Below are 18,695 nucleotides of genomic sequence, written 5' to 3'. Positions count from 1 at the left end.
AACTGGGTTATTTGCCACAAGCCAAAATTCTGGGAACAACTCTAAATATCGGTCATCCGCCTCCTTAACTAGTAATTGGTATTGGCCCTGTAAACGCCATATTGGTCTCTCCCTATTGATCACAGCAGCAAAATTAACTCAGAAGTCTACATAAATATTTTGCATGCCAACTGATGCAAACTGATTAGGAGAAGCAAGGTAATGACCTAAAAAAACAGACAAAGAACTATGGCTTTTATCAGGGCAAGAAGAGCAACATTTTAGATGGGCTGAATTGATCTCCAGACTTAAACTATGTTCAGCATTTTACCAACTACACACTAAAAGGGAGTGACCCCTCAAGTAGTCAACACGTTTTAGATGAAAAACAAAATTGTCACCTGGACTTTATGAAGTCTTTATCTTTAACTAAGGTCTGAACTTTGAACTTTTATTGAGAATATAAACAAACATGAAGTTTTACTTTCAATACCTAACATTAAACAATAACCCCAAAGAGAAAAAGAAGCATACATAAGAGCCAGAAAAAGATTCACCCAAAGGACACTAGAGACTGGGTGAAATAAAATTGCACAGCTATAATCTGAGGTGGGAAAGGAGTTCCCTTGGCTGTTTTATGATGTTAACAATCAGCTCTTGCTTTGTAGCTAAAAAAAGAAATGCATCCACTTCTCACATAATAGCCATCAGGCTTCTTAGAGCTGTGGCATGCTTCACAAACATAATACAGCTGTTACTGGTTCAAATTTTACTCTCAACAGTGCGGTGAGATTAGACTAGGCTTCATACTATAAACCCAGTTGGGAGCCAGCCAGTCAAACATGACCGAGTGACAATGGTCATGTTGAGTAAAAAAAAAACATAGCAGACACTAGCATGAGTACTTTTGTGTATGTGTATATAGCTATATATATAGTTGTTGTTATCCTTTCGGCTTTTACCCTCAGGGATATCTATAAAGTGTGTATTTATCTATCTATCTATCTAGATGATCTTGCAGTGCATACATTATCGTTGACCAACCGTTTTAGGACTACTTTATCCTTTTAGCGGACTCATTACTGCCAAAGTCCATTCATATTTTACTCGCTTGATTTTAACTTCAGTGTGATGCCAGGGTCGGATATGGCTAACTGGCACTAGCATGTCAAAGACAGGGAACTACTTTACTTATACACCACGTCTCCATCCGGAGTAGTTTAATCAGATTATCATGCATAATATCATTTTATTTTAAGAGTTGTATTGAGTCGAGGGGTCATTTATTTGAGCGAAGTTACGCCGCTTGACGTGAGTATGGGCCGCACACATGATCTGTTGGCTTCTTCTTCGTTGGTTTAGCGGCGGTTTCTTAGTTGGTTTAACTTCTTTCTGTATGGAGGCGGATACGCGCTGCCTACATCACGCATCATGCCGCGATCGGGTTTGTTTTCTAATTTTTTTCTTTCAATCGTTTTATCAAAGGCATTTTCTATTGATATTGTTCTCGTGTCAATCACGATACGTATCGGTCCAGCCCTATCAGCAGGCATGTCAGAATCCAGCAGGTGGCAGGTCTCTGAACTAGCGCCTTTATTATTCTCACTGTACATTTATGATCTCCGAGATGTCTGTCCTGGGCCTAATGTACAAACAGATTTGTAGACTAACCTTTTGCACTGGTTGCACTGGTGCGCCGAACATTTTTTCTTGGTTGCACCAGCACTAAACTTAGTTGCACCAAAATGTTCGACCACATCACATTCACAGAGCTGACAACCTATAGAAATTCACTTCCTGAAAAATTTAACTGAATTGTCATATTTTGTCAAAATTCTGACCGGAACATTACAGCGGGACTACGCATGGGAGATTGTTATATATATATTTAACATTAATGCTCCAAAGAGTAAATCACACACAAAATATTTACTTAGCAGTGTCATTTCAACAATGCACATTACACACACGTCTACGTCCACACAAATATTTTCAAATAAATGTAGGACCCCAAACATTTTAGTGCTATTGGTCATTTCCATGTGAAGACATTTTGAAGAACCAACATTTTTTTTTTAATTATTAAAAATCACTCACCATAGCTACACTTCAACAAGCTGTGGCCATTTGTATTCCAACAAGTATTAACTTTACTATTATGACAGTGGGACACACTGCAGTGTCATAGAGTTTGTTATACTTCCATTTTCTGAACCACTTATTCTCACTAGGATCACAAGCATGCAATAAAGTTGTCATTAGTTGTTGTCTGCGCATTATTGGACATAATAATCTGGTGATTAAACTTCACTTGATGTCGCTACTTACGAATGTCTCTTCATACGAAATTTTCAAGTTACGAAACGCCTCAACAGGAAAATATTGCCTCTTGTTACAGAATAAATTTCAGAATATGAAAGGTAAAAATACAGTATGGGCTGCTTCTCGCAGCTCCAGAGTTTTCTGAACGCAACCTATTCATAGCTCCTATGCCATTGGCTATTACCTAGCATCTTCCTGGCATCCCATTGGCTAAGAGGGACCTCTACCGTATGTGTATATGTGGGTAGAAAGACAGGTAGATAGATATATGGGCCATTCTGCTGAATTGGTTCAAATTCAGAGTTGGAAAATGTGTGAAATGTGTATTTTATTTCAGGAAAAACTTTTATTGTATTCATGTTGCACCATATCTAAGGGGCACAAATATAGTAAAAGTACAGTCAATTTTCAAATAGTATTTTCTAGCTTTTCCCTAATATCTTGGCTGTCCCTAAAATGTGTCACTACCGAAGCACACAATTACAGAAGAATAAAAATTCTACTCTCCGATTCATATTTTTTTCCATTCCCCCACTACAGAGTATTTTTACAAATGAATATACATGGTTTTGACATCAAAACCAATCAAAACGAATTTTTAACAGAATTTAATATGACTTTTTCCAAAATAAATCAAAATGTATATGCTCGTTTTCATTGTAAAATGTAGAAAGTTGATCATATCGACTTCAAAAGTCATCATTAATTAAAACAAACATACGCTTAAACAATCATTATCAAAAATTGCTGGTTGATAATTCAATACTTTTTATTTTTGTTAAAACATCAGTTTTTTCGGTAGTGACTGCAACATTTCAGTAGTGACCATATTGTTGCTGCTGTTGCAGTAATACTTTGTGTGAGTGTAGCATTGTAATCACTTAACTAGTTTTGCTATATTTTAACTTTTAGCGTGTATTTAGCGGGTAGTGACGTTTTATGATAGTTGTTGACAATACTCAACAATGCTAGGCACAACGTGGCTACCTTTATTTTTTACATTATGCACAACTCTCATTTATTGTGCAATTATCTAATTGTAACATGTATTTGTTACATGTTTTGATGCATTTTTATGCTTTATAAAACATTTATGTCTGAATATTGGCGGGCTTGGAACCGATTAGGGCATTTACATGGAAAACGCATCTCTACTTACAAAATTTTCTACTTAAGAAATTTCTTCCAGAACCAATACATTTCGTAAGTAGAGGTACCACTGTATTGATCTATTAAGGCTAGGGGAGACTGTAGTTGGCCTCATGTACAGTTGCACTGAAGCATTTGGAATTTGAGCATGTAGCTACGTTTCCGTGATTAATAAAATGCAACAGTCCCAAACAGCGATTTCCCGCTAGTTGTACGTTTTATTTCCAGATCGTCCATTTGGTGTGTTATGGATATGGCGTTGGAGAGGTAGAGAGGCTCGATAGCGGAGGTTTGCGTGGCTGCGTCATTAGCCTAGCCATTAGCCTGGCTCTGTAGCCCCTCTGCAGCCTCTGCCGCCCGGTCCAGGCCATCACGGCCACCAGCAGTCCTGACAGATGTACACAGATGATACGGTGATCTTTAGTCAGGAAAGGGATGCAATGATATTTGCTGCAAACATCACAAATGCTGGCTAACAACCGTCTTGACATTTAACACCCAAAAATTATTTGGTATGGTCGGCGGAGGGCTGTTTGGGGCACACACGTATGCACACAACACACACACGGACATAAAACATAGGAGCTTCAATGATAATGGGCACCAAATAAGTCAGCTAGCTAGTAAATGGGCTGTCACTTATATAGCGCTTTTCTACCTTTGGTACTCTAAAAACTTGACACTGTACCTAATCGACCTACTGATCATCAGGAGCAACTGGGGGTTCGGTATTTAGCTCAAGGATGCTTTGACAAGGTCACGACAGGCGATGATCGAACCCACAACCTCTGGGTTGGGAGACAACCACTCTACCAGTGAGCCATGCAGCCCCCAGCTAGTCAGTAGCACATTGGCTTCAGTATTACACAATACCATGTCAAAGGTGTGCTCTAATTGCAATTCAAAAAGGACAGCGGTACTGCCTAAACACATGTAATGTTTCCTAGCGAGAAAAAAAAACAGCCAGCTCTTACCTAACAATATAAACAATTACCTATCGTTAAATGCAACAGAAATGAGCCCTGGTAATGATAATAATGTGCTGATGGTGGTAGAAGTTAAAAAAAAAAAAGCCACATATCCTTGTTTAAGTCAGGTAGAGCTACTCACTCAAACTAATCCATGTGACTGGAAGACTGCACACACACATGCTTGGCTTGCCTCGATGAGAAGAGGTGGGAGGGATGGATCAAACCATTTTTGAGGAAATGTGGGGGGTACTGTACTCTTGTTGATAAATTATTATGTTTCTAACTTTCTCCCAAGCACTGTATCGTTTTAACACGTATCTGGTTTGTTGAAGGGTAAGTCAACCCAAACATTTTTTTCCAAAATATGTTCTATGCAGGCCCATTAGTTGAAATGCGGCATTCTGATTAATATTGCATTTGTGGAATATAAGTTAAGCAGCAAAATGCACTCACTTTTAGCCATCTCAAGTGGGCAGCCATTTTGTCACCTCTGTCGACTGAAGATGACATCACAAAAGCTCAGGGCTCAGATAATGACCAATCATGCCTGACCTGTTTTCTGAGGCTGAGCCATGATTGGAGAAGTGACAAAATGGCCGCCCCCTGAGCTAGCTAAAAACGTGTGGATTTCTCATATTCCACAAACGCAATTTTAATCAGAATGCCGTGTTCAGAAGTGTGTGCCTACCAGGGGCGGAGCCATGGGTGGGCCTGGGGGTGCCCACCCACATTGACAGACTGCCCACTCAGTGAGACCCTTGAAAAATTATATACTTTTAAATTTTAAGTCAATTATTAAATTATTTTTGAATTTGTGTTTGGTTGTGTTTTTTTATTTTATTTTATTGAATATTAAAAATGGTATAATTGTGGTTATCTAAGGAAGATCTGAACTTCATATTATTCAGATTGTCATTTTACTTGAATATAGGATGAGAGCGAACTATTCAGGCCCACCCATTAGCCACATTCTGGTTACGGCCCTGGTGCCTACATAGGACATATTATGAAAAAAATATGTTTGGGTTACTTTATTATAGTAAATAAAAATGTTTTTTAAATGGCTAGACATGCCAATGAACATGATACAAACAATACAGAAAAACATGACTATACCTAAACTATCAATGATGCCAAGCAGATACTTTGTATTCTTAGAGGTGATGGAATTGGAGCAGGTAACTCAATATGTTTCTTTTTGGATTCCAACCTCATTCAAAAAAAAAAAATCTAAAACATTTGAACAAACAAGGCCCGTTGTTGCAATAGACCTGTTGCCTTCCATTTTTCAAACACTTAGTAGTGCTTCACAAACTCGTTTGGTGGTATCACTGTACTAAAACCTATTAAACAGCTTCACGAACAAGCCATCAAAGCTTTTGCCAAGCAACCACAGTTGGTCCATCTTTGCTCTATTTTAGAGAAACATATATATATTTTTAAGGAACATAAGGGAAGAACTCTAAAACTCGCACCCCGCCAGCCTCCATAAACTGAGAAGTACAATTTTGTAAATCTATTTTTACATCGAAAGCTGTATCTGTTAAAGGTTGCACAAGATGGAACACTGCTTCCTGCTGTAAGAAAATGCTCCACCTACTATATCATTTGTTTAAGAGATAGTTACTACCATGGCTGGCCAGCCATCAACACCGTGTACACCAGATCTGTGTACACTCACTCAAATGTGACTTTTGCACAAGTACTTTATAAAAAGACCATTTAAAATAGCCTGCATCTTCTTGTTTGACCATGATCAGTTTCATTCTATTTGTGTTTTATTGTAACTGCTTTTATCTTATTATATTTGATGAATATTGTGTCTGTACTTTAGTGTCATCTTTTCATGTTTCCTGTTGTGTTACATTCATGAATGTGCAATGGTGGCTCTGCTGCCTCCAGACCTCCAGAGGAATTCAACTTTACATTCCTCGGTATACCAGCATCATGACAGACTGCAGTGTAGGAGATGAAGCCTTATGTCACTGACTAAATACAACCACTCCCTGCAAAATGCAGGAATGTTTAGAGAGAGATAAGGTTGTATAATTGAGATTTTTAAACTCAGAGGATATAATTCACAAGTCAGAGAGGTTAGAATACAGCAGTTCGTAAATCAAATCGCAAGCTAAATGATGACATAATATTAGCATTAATGCACTTGACGAATGACGGGACACCTTTTAAAAATGACGGACAAAGCACTGACGGAAATGGGTTTTTGTCCGTCACAGTAATCGTCAGTAATCGAGTCAAGTACCGACGGACTGATGGACACTCGTTTCTGGTAACAACAGAATACAATGATTTGCAAAACGTTAGCGTTGTTATCTCGCACGGTATGTCGGACGTACTTTGTTGTATAAAAAAAATTAACTTACTTGTTACATATGTTACCATGTCCATGGATGAATATTACATCAATACTGCATAAAGATTGCCACTTGACTCTGGATCGAGGACATAAGGCTCAAACAATATGTTCTTCCATCATTATTACAATTTACTGTTTCGTGGGCGATGTCATGAAAGGGTTGCGGCAGCCACACGGGATTTTTTGTGAACCAGGAGTCTTACTTCCGGGTTCGAAAATAGACACCAAGATAACTCATCGGCATTGTGCCAAAGGTAAACCTATAGTTAACTGTGGAAAGCTTGAAAAAGCATGATAGAGGCACTTTATATTTCCTGTTAAAGTGACATCATGTCACACTTATACACGCTTGCAATGACAATCTTTCTTGCCATGCCATTCTATTGTGCACAGACAGTTACCTTCTGTGTCAATGATTTATGTCAAGCCAGGAAATATCTATGTTTAAAATTAGTTGCAAACTGGAGTTCCATTTTCCACCTTGATAGGTACGATGCTTGTTTCAACCAATCAGTGTTTGCGCGACAATTCAACATGGCGGCACGGTGAATTGGCCAAGTTTAAATTTGCCTTTTAAAATACAAATATTTTTCAATGAGGAATAATTTTGACGTTCAGAGGAGCAAGGAATATTTTCACCAAGCGGTAGCTCAAGTAAATTAAATAAAGTGAACCATCAACAAGCGGAAAATCTTTCAGGGGGTGAATGGTTTCTCGCAAGTGCAGTGTGTGTTTTTATGGTTTGAGTTGTTTCAGTGCTTTAATGGCCTTAGCCCTGCTGCTATTGTCCCACTCCACTCTCTTGTACCCAGTGTATTCTGCATACTCTTATGTTTTTAGCAGTTGCATATTCATAGAAGCAGCTAGAATCAATCAAGGGTAAATGTGTTTTTTGTTGGCTTGCTGCAGTTGGTATTCTTTAAAAGTGTAAGGATCACACTTACAGTATATACCTGCTCCATTATGCAAAGTGCTTTGAAATAACTTCTGTTATTCTGTTGCGTTTGACAATACCCATAATGTATAATGCATTTTGATTTCATGCTTTTGTGAACTCAGTTTGTTGTGAATGTCGCTGAAAAACCACTGATTGATCCTGGATTTAAAGTGCTTCAACAAAAATATACGTCGATTAAGTTTGAGCCTACATGCCAGCTGGCTTTGGGCAAGATGCAGGGTAAACCTCGGACTAGTCGACAATCAATCACAGGGCAGACATAATAACTACTGAAAATAATAAATCGATTGTTAAGATCATGTCTGGAAGAAATTGATAGAAAATGGAGTGCACGACTGCAACCAGCAGAGGTGCTGTTGATTCAGCATCAACTCGTTTGTGGTCTGAAGAACAAGATGATGTCAGCAATGGAAAGTTGAGCTACATCCACAAAGAACTCCACTATGGCACAATTATTCCTGCCAGAATTAATCTGCTCAATACCACAATACCACAGTTCAGAACATTCAGTTTATCCCCTTTCCCTAAAAAAAAAAAAAAAAAAGATCAACATTCAATCACTTAAATTGATCGTTAATTTTAGTCTATCCAGGAAATGTCAAATTCCATCCCTTGTTGTCACATGATAGAAAATAATTTAAATTCAGAAATGGTTCGAGCTGGTTGATACTGTATGTCTGTAATGTATCGTAACAGCTATCTTACACGAGCTTGATAACTAACATTTAAAATAATATTATTATTGTATAATTTAATATTTTATGGTTGATGGTTCTTCTATTACATCCTCTTGTATTAAAAAAAGAAATCTGAAACTTTCAGCGTCTTTGTGAATAGTCATGGTGGCTCCACTACAACTTCAGAATGCTAAAGATCAAATTTTCCATAAGAAAATATAAGGTCTAGATTGATGAGTAGACCAAAAACCCCACTAATAAAATAGTTTTCCAAAAAAATAATGATTTGATATGATCAAACTGTAGTTATTTTCTGAATTCATTATGCATCTAATGCAGGCTTGGGAATTGGCTCAAGTCTTAAACAAATGATTTCTTGTGCTTAAGGAGTGGCAGCACGTCTTGACCAAATATGGCTGAGTGAAAACACTACGAGGCAATCTGTGCAGCACACTGGAATGAAAAGCTAGTCTCCTTAACTGGTGTGAATGTGGACCATGACACTACACATTGACAGCGGCCTAAAGTCACTTCAACTCTCTATAGGCTGGATTTGTTTATCTGCTGGCTCGGGACTCTGGTTACTTGACCTAATTTGAAAGAGGGACATTCAAAATTGGCCTACGGGGATATTCAGCTCATTTTTTAATGAAATAGTTGACCTTAAAAACTACACTATTATAAGAGCCCAACAGGCTCTCTTTGAGGCATCATTGATACTTGATTGAAGTCACATAACTTATTTAAACGATATCCACATTCTTTATCCCTCCCAGGCAAAATACTCTTTTTTTTTTTTTTTTTTTTGCACATAAACTCAAAGCGGTAGGAAGTTACTAGGGCTGCACGATGTTGGAAAAAAATGACATTGCGATTTTTGGGGGGGGGGGTTGCGATATATTGCAATATATATTGCGATGTTAAAAATAGAATTTTCACCAGATGACTTTAATACCGGTAGATTTGTTTGGGAATAAATTGGTTAACTCACCATTACATCATTGTATTCATATAATATCGTTTATTCCAGACTAAGGGGGTTCATCTGTAAATGATGATTGCTGTATATAAAAGGGATCACAGAGGTCATGTCTCTGTAACATAATAGATAACATTGTATTTCACACTTAAATGTAATCAGCAGCAAAATATTAACATATTTTAAACAAAAAAATAAAACTTGACCTTTGAGTCATTTCAAAAAATAGAAGAAAATAAAAAAACCTCTAAAAAAAAAAACCTCTAAAGCAGCAGCACCTTTAAACTAGACTATAAAATATTTAAAAATTAAAAAGCAGGTGTACTAGCGCCTGAATTGTTTACAAAAATATAACATTAAGGTAAAAAAAAAACCTTTGTGAAACTGCAGCAAAGTTTTAAACAAATTAGAACAAAAATATTAAAACTTAAAGAGCAAGTGCATTAGTCCCGAGTTGTTCACAAAAATATAACGATAACTAAAACGGTCTGTAAAACATATTGCATCCATGATTTGTCGGTGCTGTTAGGACTTATTATCCTAAGGAGTTATGCTGGCGAAGGGGTCTGTAATTGTTTTTTGACTAGATGCAGTTTCACCTCGGGTCCCACTTCTGAGTTTGAACTGCTCATACAGGGGCTTGTGATGGCGATTGCAGCAACAACGGCGAGGCACTGTTGGCAAAGGATGTTTTGTTGTTCTGAATCTTCCTTTTTATAGCCGAAATACTTTCATGTTTTGGATGTTGACTTTCTTTTGGGGACTAAATCCACTGCCGCTTTTGCCGCTGTCGTCTCCTCGCCTGTTAGCAGACAGCAGAGTGGAGGGGGAGGGGCCGGTGACTGATTGGCAGGAAGGAGGGGGTGAGAGAGACAGGCTGTGTAGCACGGAGTAGCTTGCTGCTTTTTTGAAGAAAAACAAAAGTTAAAATATCGCACGTCCTATGATGTGACTATCCGCATGCGCACATCGCAATCTCGATGTTCAAAATACACATCGTGCAGGCCTAAGTGTTACATAGCAAGTTTCATGCTAATTTGATTAAAAAATTAGTGCTCAGGCATACTGTATTCCTTGTCTAACAATGATACAACTCTATGGTCAAAGGTAAAGCATTTTTCTGACATTTAAACGGTACACAAGTGAGATACACCGTTATGAATAGACCTACAGTACAGAGAACCGGTTAAAGGGGAAGTCAACCCAAACATATATTTTTTTAAGAATATGTTCTATGCAGGCCCACTACTTGAAACACGGCATTCTGATTAATATTGGCTTTGTGGAATAAGAGTTAATCCGCCCATTTTTAGCCATCACTGGGGGCCATTTTGTCACTTCTGTCGACTGAAAATGACACCACAGTTGCTCAGGACTCAGTTAACGACCAATCATGGCTCACGTTTTCTGAAGCTGAACAATGATTGGTTGTTACCTAAATCCTGAGTAACTGTGATGTCATTTTTGGTCGATAGAAAGTGGCAAAATGGCCGCCCCCTGAGATGGCTAAAAATGGGCTCCTGCTTAACTCATATTCCACAAACACAATATTAATCAGAATGCTGTGTTTCGACTAGTGGGGCTGCATAGAACATATTCTTGTCAAGAAATGTTTGGGGTTGACCTCTTAGGCTGATGGGACAAGTCAAAAGTCACAACAACACTCGACTTGTTTTCTTTTTCATGGTTTGGCAGCAAAATCTATTGACGGGACAGAAAATACAACCTATATGCATCTCACTTCGTTTATGCATATCAGAATTCTCTAAGACAATGTTCAGAATCATCTCACCACGTCACAATCGTCTTTCTGTTGTTATTGTATGAGGGAGCTCATGCTTCAAAAGACAGCTTTTGTCCTTTATTTTGGATGGACTAGAGACGGTGATATTTACAGGCCTAGCAGGAGCCTGGTAGCAGATGAACAAAAGCATTAAATGTGCAAAAAAGCCGTCTTCAACCTCAATAAGCCTCAACAGAATTAAACAAACAATGACTACTTTGTACTGGGAAGCTTCGAATGCCAGAAAGATCTTTTACAATTCATAGGGCAACTGGATTTTTTTTGTATGATGCAACTTCTAAATATAGTTTGTCAATAACTCGAATGTTTTTATTTCTCTGTTTGATGGTTTTACCATACAACTGTAAGGTGATGCCACAGTGTGTGGAATTTCTATGTGTCCTGTGTCTGTGTGGGACTTCTACAGGAGTTTATTTCGCAGAGCCTTTAAAAGTTGATTTTAAACGCTGCTCTTATTAACCAGTCATTGTCACTGTTGTTGGCATTCCTGCCACTAAATTTTAAGGCCATTTCTTCATTGGTTGCAGACGACGAATCACAAACAGACAACTCAAGAGTTGAGTACTCGTACTGGTATCAGTTTGAAAAATCGTGGTATCCGTTATCCCTAGTAATCTGTGTCTCATTTTGAGAAATAAAAACATACAAACAGTACATTTTAGCGCTTTCAAGCCATGCTGATTTGTTGTGAATGTCACTGAAATGGCAGCTACGGAATGGCGTTATCACACTCTTGTGCATGCACTGCTGAGTTCAAGTTTACTTGGTCGTACCAAAACAAGTACCAACTTCAGAACCCATAAATACAATACTATTGCATACGTAAATTTTACTCCTTTATTTCTATTCTATGGTGTGTAAGTACTTCAGCAACACACACACACACACACACAGGGCAGGCCTTGTCAAAAGAAATTCATGCACCAGAATTACCGGCACCACGCTGGAGTACTTTAAGCCATGTGGATGATTGTGTCGAAGGGTGGGACCAGTGTGCGCGCGAGTGAGTCTGCAAGATGAAGACTGATGGTTGAGAGAAATGCTAATTGGATGTTTTCTTGAGCAACATTAACCGTTCGTTTTTATAATATAGAGGTTATTGATCAACCACCACTTGTCTCCGTTTCATTGTTGTAAGAAGACACTACAGTACATTGTCAATCTTTTCACTGCTAAAGGAGGGCATTTAGTGAATTCACTAACACCTGATGTAAGGATTTAAAGTGAAAGTCAACCCAAACATATTTTTTTCCAAGAATAAGTTCGATACAGGCCCACTAGTTGAAACATGACATTCCGATTAGTATTGCATTTGTCGAATATGAGTTAAGCAAAATCCAACCATTTTTAGCCATCGAAGGGGACGGCCATTTTGTCATTTTTTGTCGACTGAAAATGACATCACAAATGCTCAGGGCTCAGGTAATTAACAATCATAGCGCAGCTTCAGAAAACAGGCGAGCTGTGATTGGTTGTTACCTGAGCCCTGAGCATTTGTAATATCATTTTCAGTCGACAGAAGTGACAAAATGGCCACCCCCTGAGATAGCTAAAAGGGGTGGATTAACTCGTAATCCACAAACCCAATATTTATCAGAATGCCTTGTTTCAACTAGTGGTCCTCCATAGAATATATTCTTGAAAAAATATGTTTGGGTTGACTTCCCCTTTAAGGCTGCTCATCATCAAGCTTTAACAAGTGTCTTTTCAGATGGGTAGATAGATGGTTAATATTTAAGAATAAATTTGCATATTTTGAAAGTGACAATGCTACCGGTGTCATTTATAGTAAAACTTTGCCAAACACCACTTCAAGTTTGCTGTGGGAACCCACCACCAGTCGATTGTAGCAAGGCATCCGTGAATCAATATCAAGTTGTAACAGCATTGCCAACTGGTTAGCACATCAGCCTCACAGCGGTCGACTGGTTTGATTTCATATCCGGACTCGGACCTGCCTCCGTGAAGTTTCTATGTTCAGATTGTTCAGATTCACACTGTTTCAAGCTTTATTTTTTGTAATTATTTGCAATCATTTTGTCCTGCCCTGGCCATTTTTAGGCTATGAAAAAATACTTCAATGTAGCTTTTCCGCCAATTAGTCCGTTTAATCGAGGTTCAACTGTACCTGTAAGATACATTATATTTTAAAAAGTCAATAGTTTTAAAGTACACTTATGAGTTGTAAAGAGCTGTAAACTTATCCCTTTTACCACTCTGCTTGTTCCATACTTGCAGGAAGCAAGTAGCAACAAGCCCCTTCAACCTTGTTGAACCTCCACCCCTAAGCAGTTGAAAAGAGCATCATCGGCAACTTAACACAGTCACAGTACACACATAGGCAGACGTGGTTTGGCCCAAGATCGGCCTACGCTTTCTGCATAAAAACTGGAACTACACAAAAAAGTGTGGAAAAAGTCAATCAAAGAAACAATGTCAGTAATCCTATTTATTTGTGCATGTAAACAAAGTCAGTCTTGGCACTGATTGCCTATCTATCCAAGGTGGCTTCTTTCTAGCCATTTGCCTGAAAAACAGCCATCAAATTAGTTTCAAGATGCATAACATGTTATTGACTTACTGTAGTTATTTTTGTCCATAAATGAACGAAGTGAATTGTTTTAGTTTGTCTTAGGAATCGAGTCTGGTTTTTTTTTGTTTTGTTTAGGTTTTTTTGCGGGGGTGGTATTCAAATGACATTCTTACATTGTCATTTGAATAACCCCCCATAGATGGTGTGTTTATGCTCGCTTTGGCGGTCATTGAAATGGATGCATGTTCATCAATAGTATGTTCATCTATTTACAGCAATAGGCATGCAGATCAGAGCAAAATATCTATCACGTGTGAGCTGCAGCCTAATTCCTATTGAGAAATAACCACCTCTCTGCTCACGTCAGTTATTTGTTATTGTAATAAGTGGAACTATCAGATTGTTACAGGCCAATCTGTAAATAAAACATTGATGAGGGTACCAAAGTGTGTTTATGCAACTTGCCCATTTGCCAAACCTACATTTTAGCCCAATGACAATGGTTTCCTTATCAAAGCAGAGTTTGACGAACGCAAATTCCTCCACACTTGTCACACCCTCCCAACTTCCCAACATAGCGGTGTGAGAATTGACACCCAGAGGCTATAGCTTTGTCTTGTCTGAAGCACAAGACGCCCCGGGCTCAGCTTAGTTTCAGCCCAAATGAAATCATATGAAGTAATTTACCCTCCCTATAGAGCGTAACTCCAGCCATCTCAACAAAACGTCTCAAGAAAAAAACCGTAGTGGAAATACGGAAATGTTCGAATTACAACACCGTGAGCTTCCACAAGAGCCACATAAGAAGACGCACGGTCGTCATCCTTCTACTTGAACTTCACATGTCTTTGCTTCTTCCATAGAAGAGTGCACACGTCATAGTGAGATCTACAGACTGTCCTGCTACGCGTTGAGTAGGAAGAGGAAAGGCGCAGTTAGCCTCCACTAGCCAGCCAGGACAACTGCACGCCGTAGTGTGGGAAAACTATTTAGGTATTAAACATACGCCAATACGCACGATTACCTTCTGGCTCCAGCAAATACGACCGATAAACAAATCAGCGTCTCTAACTTTTCATTCTGTTTCCACAGCGAGACCCTGGTGACGTCAAGGACTTCTTGCAAGAACGCTGGAAACTTTTCAAAGTTGAATATATAAATCTTACCTGAGCGCGCAGTTCACAATGCCGCCGACAGTCCCCTTGGAATTTCAATGAAACGATTTTGTGGTGATTTCAATTAATCCAAGAAATAGGGCAAGTTTGAGCAGGGAGAAAGGGCAGTTAGCGACCTTTTTTTCTAACTTCCCCTCCCTATCCGCTCAGGGTAGTGGTAGCTACAAACTCCTCCCTGGATGCAGACTGCTTGACTGCAGTGGGGCGGGCGGTGTCACGTCACGGAGGAGTAGATCAGCAGGCCGACTGCTTCTCCCAGACTTGGGGCTAATCTGTGACTGTCAAAATAAATACAATACTAGGTCAGTGATAGCGATGGAATGGAGCAAGACCGAAACAAACCACCTCAGATTTTATGGAACGTATGAAGTGTGGCGTGAGGATAGTTACTTTTGTGCCATCTAGTGGTACGTTGGGGAAGTGCCCAGATGACAATGCATCAAATGACTATACCAGGCGTTCAAGAATTGGCAATTGAAATTGGCAACTTAGGCACCAACGTTTTTGGAAAAACAAACCACTTATTTTATATTGTCAAGAAAATCTGCTAATAAACTAATAAAAAAATGTACATATAAAAAGCATTGCTGCATAAACATAATTTAAATGAAGTACACATTTATGAGAATAATGTGCTCTTGCTTTTTAGAAAAAATATTAGACCAATTTTGGGATCAAGGTGGTCATATGAACTGTCAATCAATCAATCAACAAATCAATCTTTCAATCGCCATATTTGAACACGCACACACACATTTCAAACTTCTCAAATTCTTAATTTTTTGTGTACAGTAGTCTCCCCACTTTAATGCTAAAGATCATCAAGTGAATGCAAAAAAGATAACGCAAGTAAACATCAAATATGTATATTAGGAGTGGAGAGATTCACAAAATCCACAGTTCGCTTTGTATCAGTTTTGTGCTCTATCGTATGATATATAGTTGGTTAAAGTGAGTTTTGTAGCATTATTATTAATTACTTTTATTATTGTTGATATTATTTTGTTTTCTATCTATGCCAGGGGCATATAGTGGCAGGCATGAATAAATGCTCTTCAGTTGGATGGCAAAAGGTACGTTATACAATCAACCTGTATATCCACATCATGTCTCCTTATTGCAAATGGCAATATGGCTCCTTATTGCAAATATATCGGCTTTGTGTTTAACTATTCAAGCCCATATTTCACTCTTGAGTAAGTACATTTCTGACCAAATTAAGGCTAGATCATTATTTCACCTTGGATACATTTTGTTTTTGTTTGGTGGTTTACCTGTATACTGAGTTTTTTCTTATATAAAAAAAATACATTGACTCCACAGGTTGGAAAACAATTGACTAATCATTATCCTCCAAAATAAAAGCTCAAGATATTAAAAAAAAAGTCCAATATTTTGCACACAGTCTTCCCATGGGCTCACCACCAGCTATGGAAGGGGCCAAAGATGGTCGGGTGGCCTGTGAGCTGGGTGAGTCAAACTTGTGTTTGACTAAACATCACCAAAATTGTGTTGGTTTCACCAAAATCACCTATTTTGGACCAAAAAATGCATAAAACAAACTTTTTGTGAAAAGATATATTTCATGCAGAACAGTGACTTTGATGCTAATATTTGCGTTAGTGATGCCTCAAACATATGAACAGTCCTTCTCTTCTACAAAATACCAACAATGAAAATTAGCTTTTGATGGCAAAATAATGTATTTACAAATAGTCACCAGTAATATGTTTACATGTAACAGAACACAGACTTGCGGCATGTTATTTATGTGTGTGTGCGTGTGTGCTTTTTTTTTTTTAAGCGCCCATTGCCACCGAAAACAGCTTGAATAAAGGAACAAAAGAGGGGGATTCCCCTATACCGTTCATATTTTAAAACTAGATGCGGAAAACCCATTTTTAACCAGCCAGAGCGCATGTATGTAATGTCATTGCTGCTTCTTCTAAAAAAAAAAAAAAAAAAAACACTCATGGAACAGGCCTGGAGAAAAATGATGGTACTCCTTGAAAATTATGAAAATAATTTGACCAGAGGGATATGTTTAACCAAGCTGTGTCCTCTAACTAGCATCACGAGTGTCTTCAAACTTGTAATCAGTCAGTTGGCCTATTTAAAGGGTGACAAGTAGTCTCTCTTTGCTTTGCAGCATATTGGCGTCAGGAATGAGCAACATTCATGCTCTGAAGTCTGGAGCTTGGCCAAGCAGCTTTTTTGTCGGATGAGTCGGCAAGAACAAGGCAAAATAAAAACATTTTTTCTCACTATTGGGACACAGAAATGACCTGTTTAACTGGGCAGTGGCGGGTCTAGACAGCTTTCATTTTCTGCATTCCCTGGCAAGTTTTATGCATGTCGTGAATAACATAGCTTCATGTTGAGCACTAACAGTCCTTGTTAGCTTTGCAATAACAATTATCTACAAGTACAATTGAAGCTATTAGAAATATTTGACACAGTCTTTCACTGGCTACATTTATCACAGAGACCTTCCAGACCATTTAAGACGATTAATATAGTGGCCGGGAAAACACTTCTCAGAAATATCTAGGTCAAAAATGACTTTCCACACTTGTTCTTAATTAGGGCTGCAAAAAACAATTATTTTAATAATTGATTAATCTGTGGATTATTTAGTCAATTAATCTGATTAAAAAACGTTTTAATTTCCATCCCTTTATTCAAAAACATAACATTTCATATTGACAATGCAGAAACTGCACAAAAATGAATTATGATTCAGCTACAGGTTTGTTCTGTAACATTTCAGAAAATAAGCAAAAATGTTGATCATTGTTTTCCAACGTAAAAGCAAATGTTTGATTTTGATTCAACACCAAGATAATAAGACCGTTTTGATGGAGGACTCCAGAAATAACATCACGGTGCCGAAGAACTCAGGTAACGAATCACAGCTCACCTGTTTTCTGGGTTTGGTCGTCATGTGATTTTTGCAAGCTGGGCCCTTAAAGTAACAGGCCGGTCCAAATTCTTTTTCCAGCATTCAATTAGTCAGTGGGTATAAGGAATAAATGTGTAAACATCAATAGCATCTGATTTACTGAAAAAAGGTTTAAGCCGATTAAGTACCGTACTAAAACATTCTTTATGCAGCCATCCAAACTTTTTTCGTAGAATGTCACATGTGCGCTCAGCGTAAGTATTGGCACATCTTAATTTTCCTGCCGGGGCAAGCCTAATTTAACGTGTTTGGGAATTTGTATGACTTTTTTTTTTGCTGTACAAGAATAAAGTGTCATTGTACAGCCAGTACAGTAGGTGGCAGTGCCACTAATTTTTTAATGTCAGGCGAATTGATGCGTTGCAAGTCTTTGTGACAGACTAAAAAACATTTTTATCTGTATTTCTCTTTTCTATCTTCAATATTATTTTGAAATAAGGATACAACGTTATGCAGAGGCGTACTTATAGATTTATCGATTCCATTTAGAGTCACGGCGGAGAATTGGGAGGCAAAATGTTTCCTTCTTCCTTGGGGAGGATAACAGAAAATAATTGAGAACACTGTCGTGGGGCCATTTTTATTGTCTTTTTTGTAATCGCTTTCCCCCCACTTAAAGCTCTAAAGTATAAATGTGAAATGCATTACCAGTTCATTGACAGAAGATACTACTTATCCAAAATTGTGTAATGTATTAAGTTGCATGCATGGGATTTGGAAAAATAGCGGAAACATTTTCAAAATACTCCATGACATGTCTTTAGTGTGCCAAGACCAATTTAAGATGAGTGAAAACAGACCAACAACAAATG

At 38.2% G+C, this 18,695-nt stretch overlaps 1 protein-coding gene across 2 annotated transcripts in view; it reads right to left on the bottom strand.

Annotated features, from left to right (window-relative positions):
* tln1 (talin 1) overlaps positions 1–15,212 on the bottom strand; it is a 101,445-nt gene extending 86,233 nt beyond the window's left edge. Inside the window, exon 1 of one of the 2 annotated variants that reach the window (XM_086053306.1) lies at positions 14,913–15,212. The gene's annotated coding sequence lies outside the window, so the exon portion shown is untranslated. The remainder of the gene's footprint in view (positions 1–14,912) is intronic. The other variant, XM_086053307.1, reaches the window with a different exon arrangement.
* Between the last annotated feature and the right edge of the window lie 3,483 nt (positions 15,213–18,695).

This window comes from Filicampus tigris, chromosome 15 (genome assembly GCF_054856515.1).
Source record: "Filicampus tigris isolate MCC_2025a chromosome 15, RoL_Ftig_1.0, whole genome shotgun sequence".
Classification (NCBI taxonomy): Eukaryota; Metazoa; Chordata; class Actinopteri; order Syngnathiformes; family Syngnathidae; genus Filicampus; species Filicampus tigris.
The sequence above is the reverse complement of the archived record's forward strand: the minus strand, read 5'-3'. Positions and strand labels throughout refer to the sequence as shown.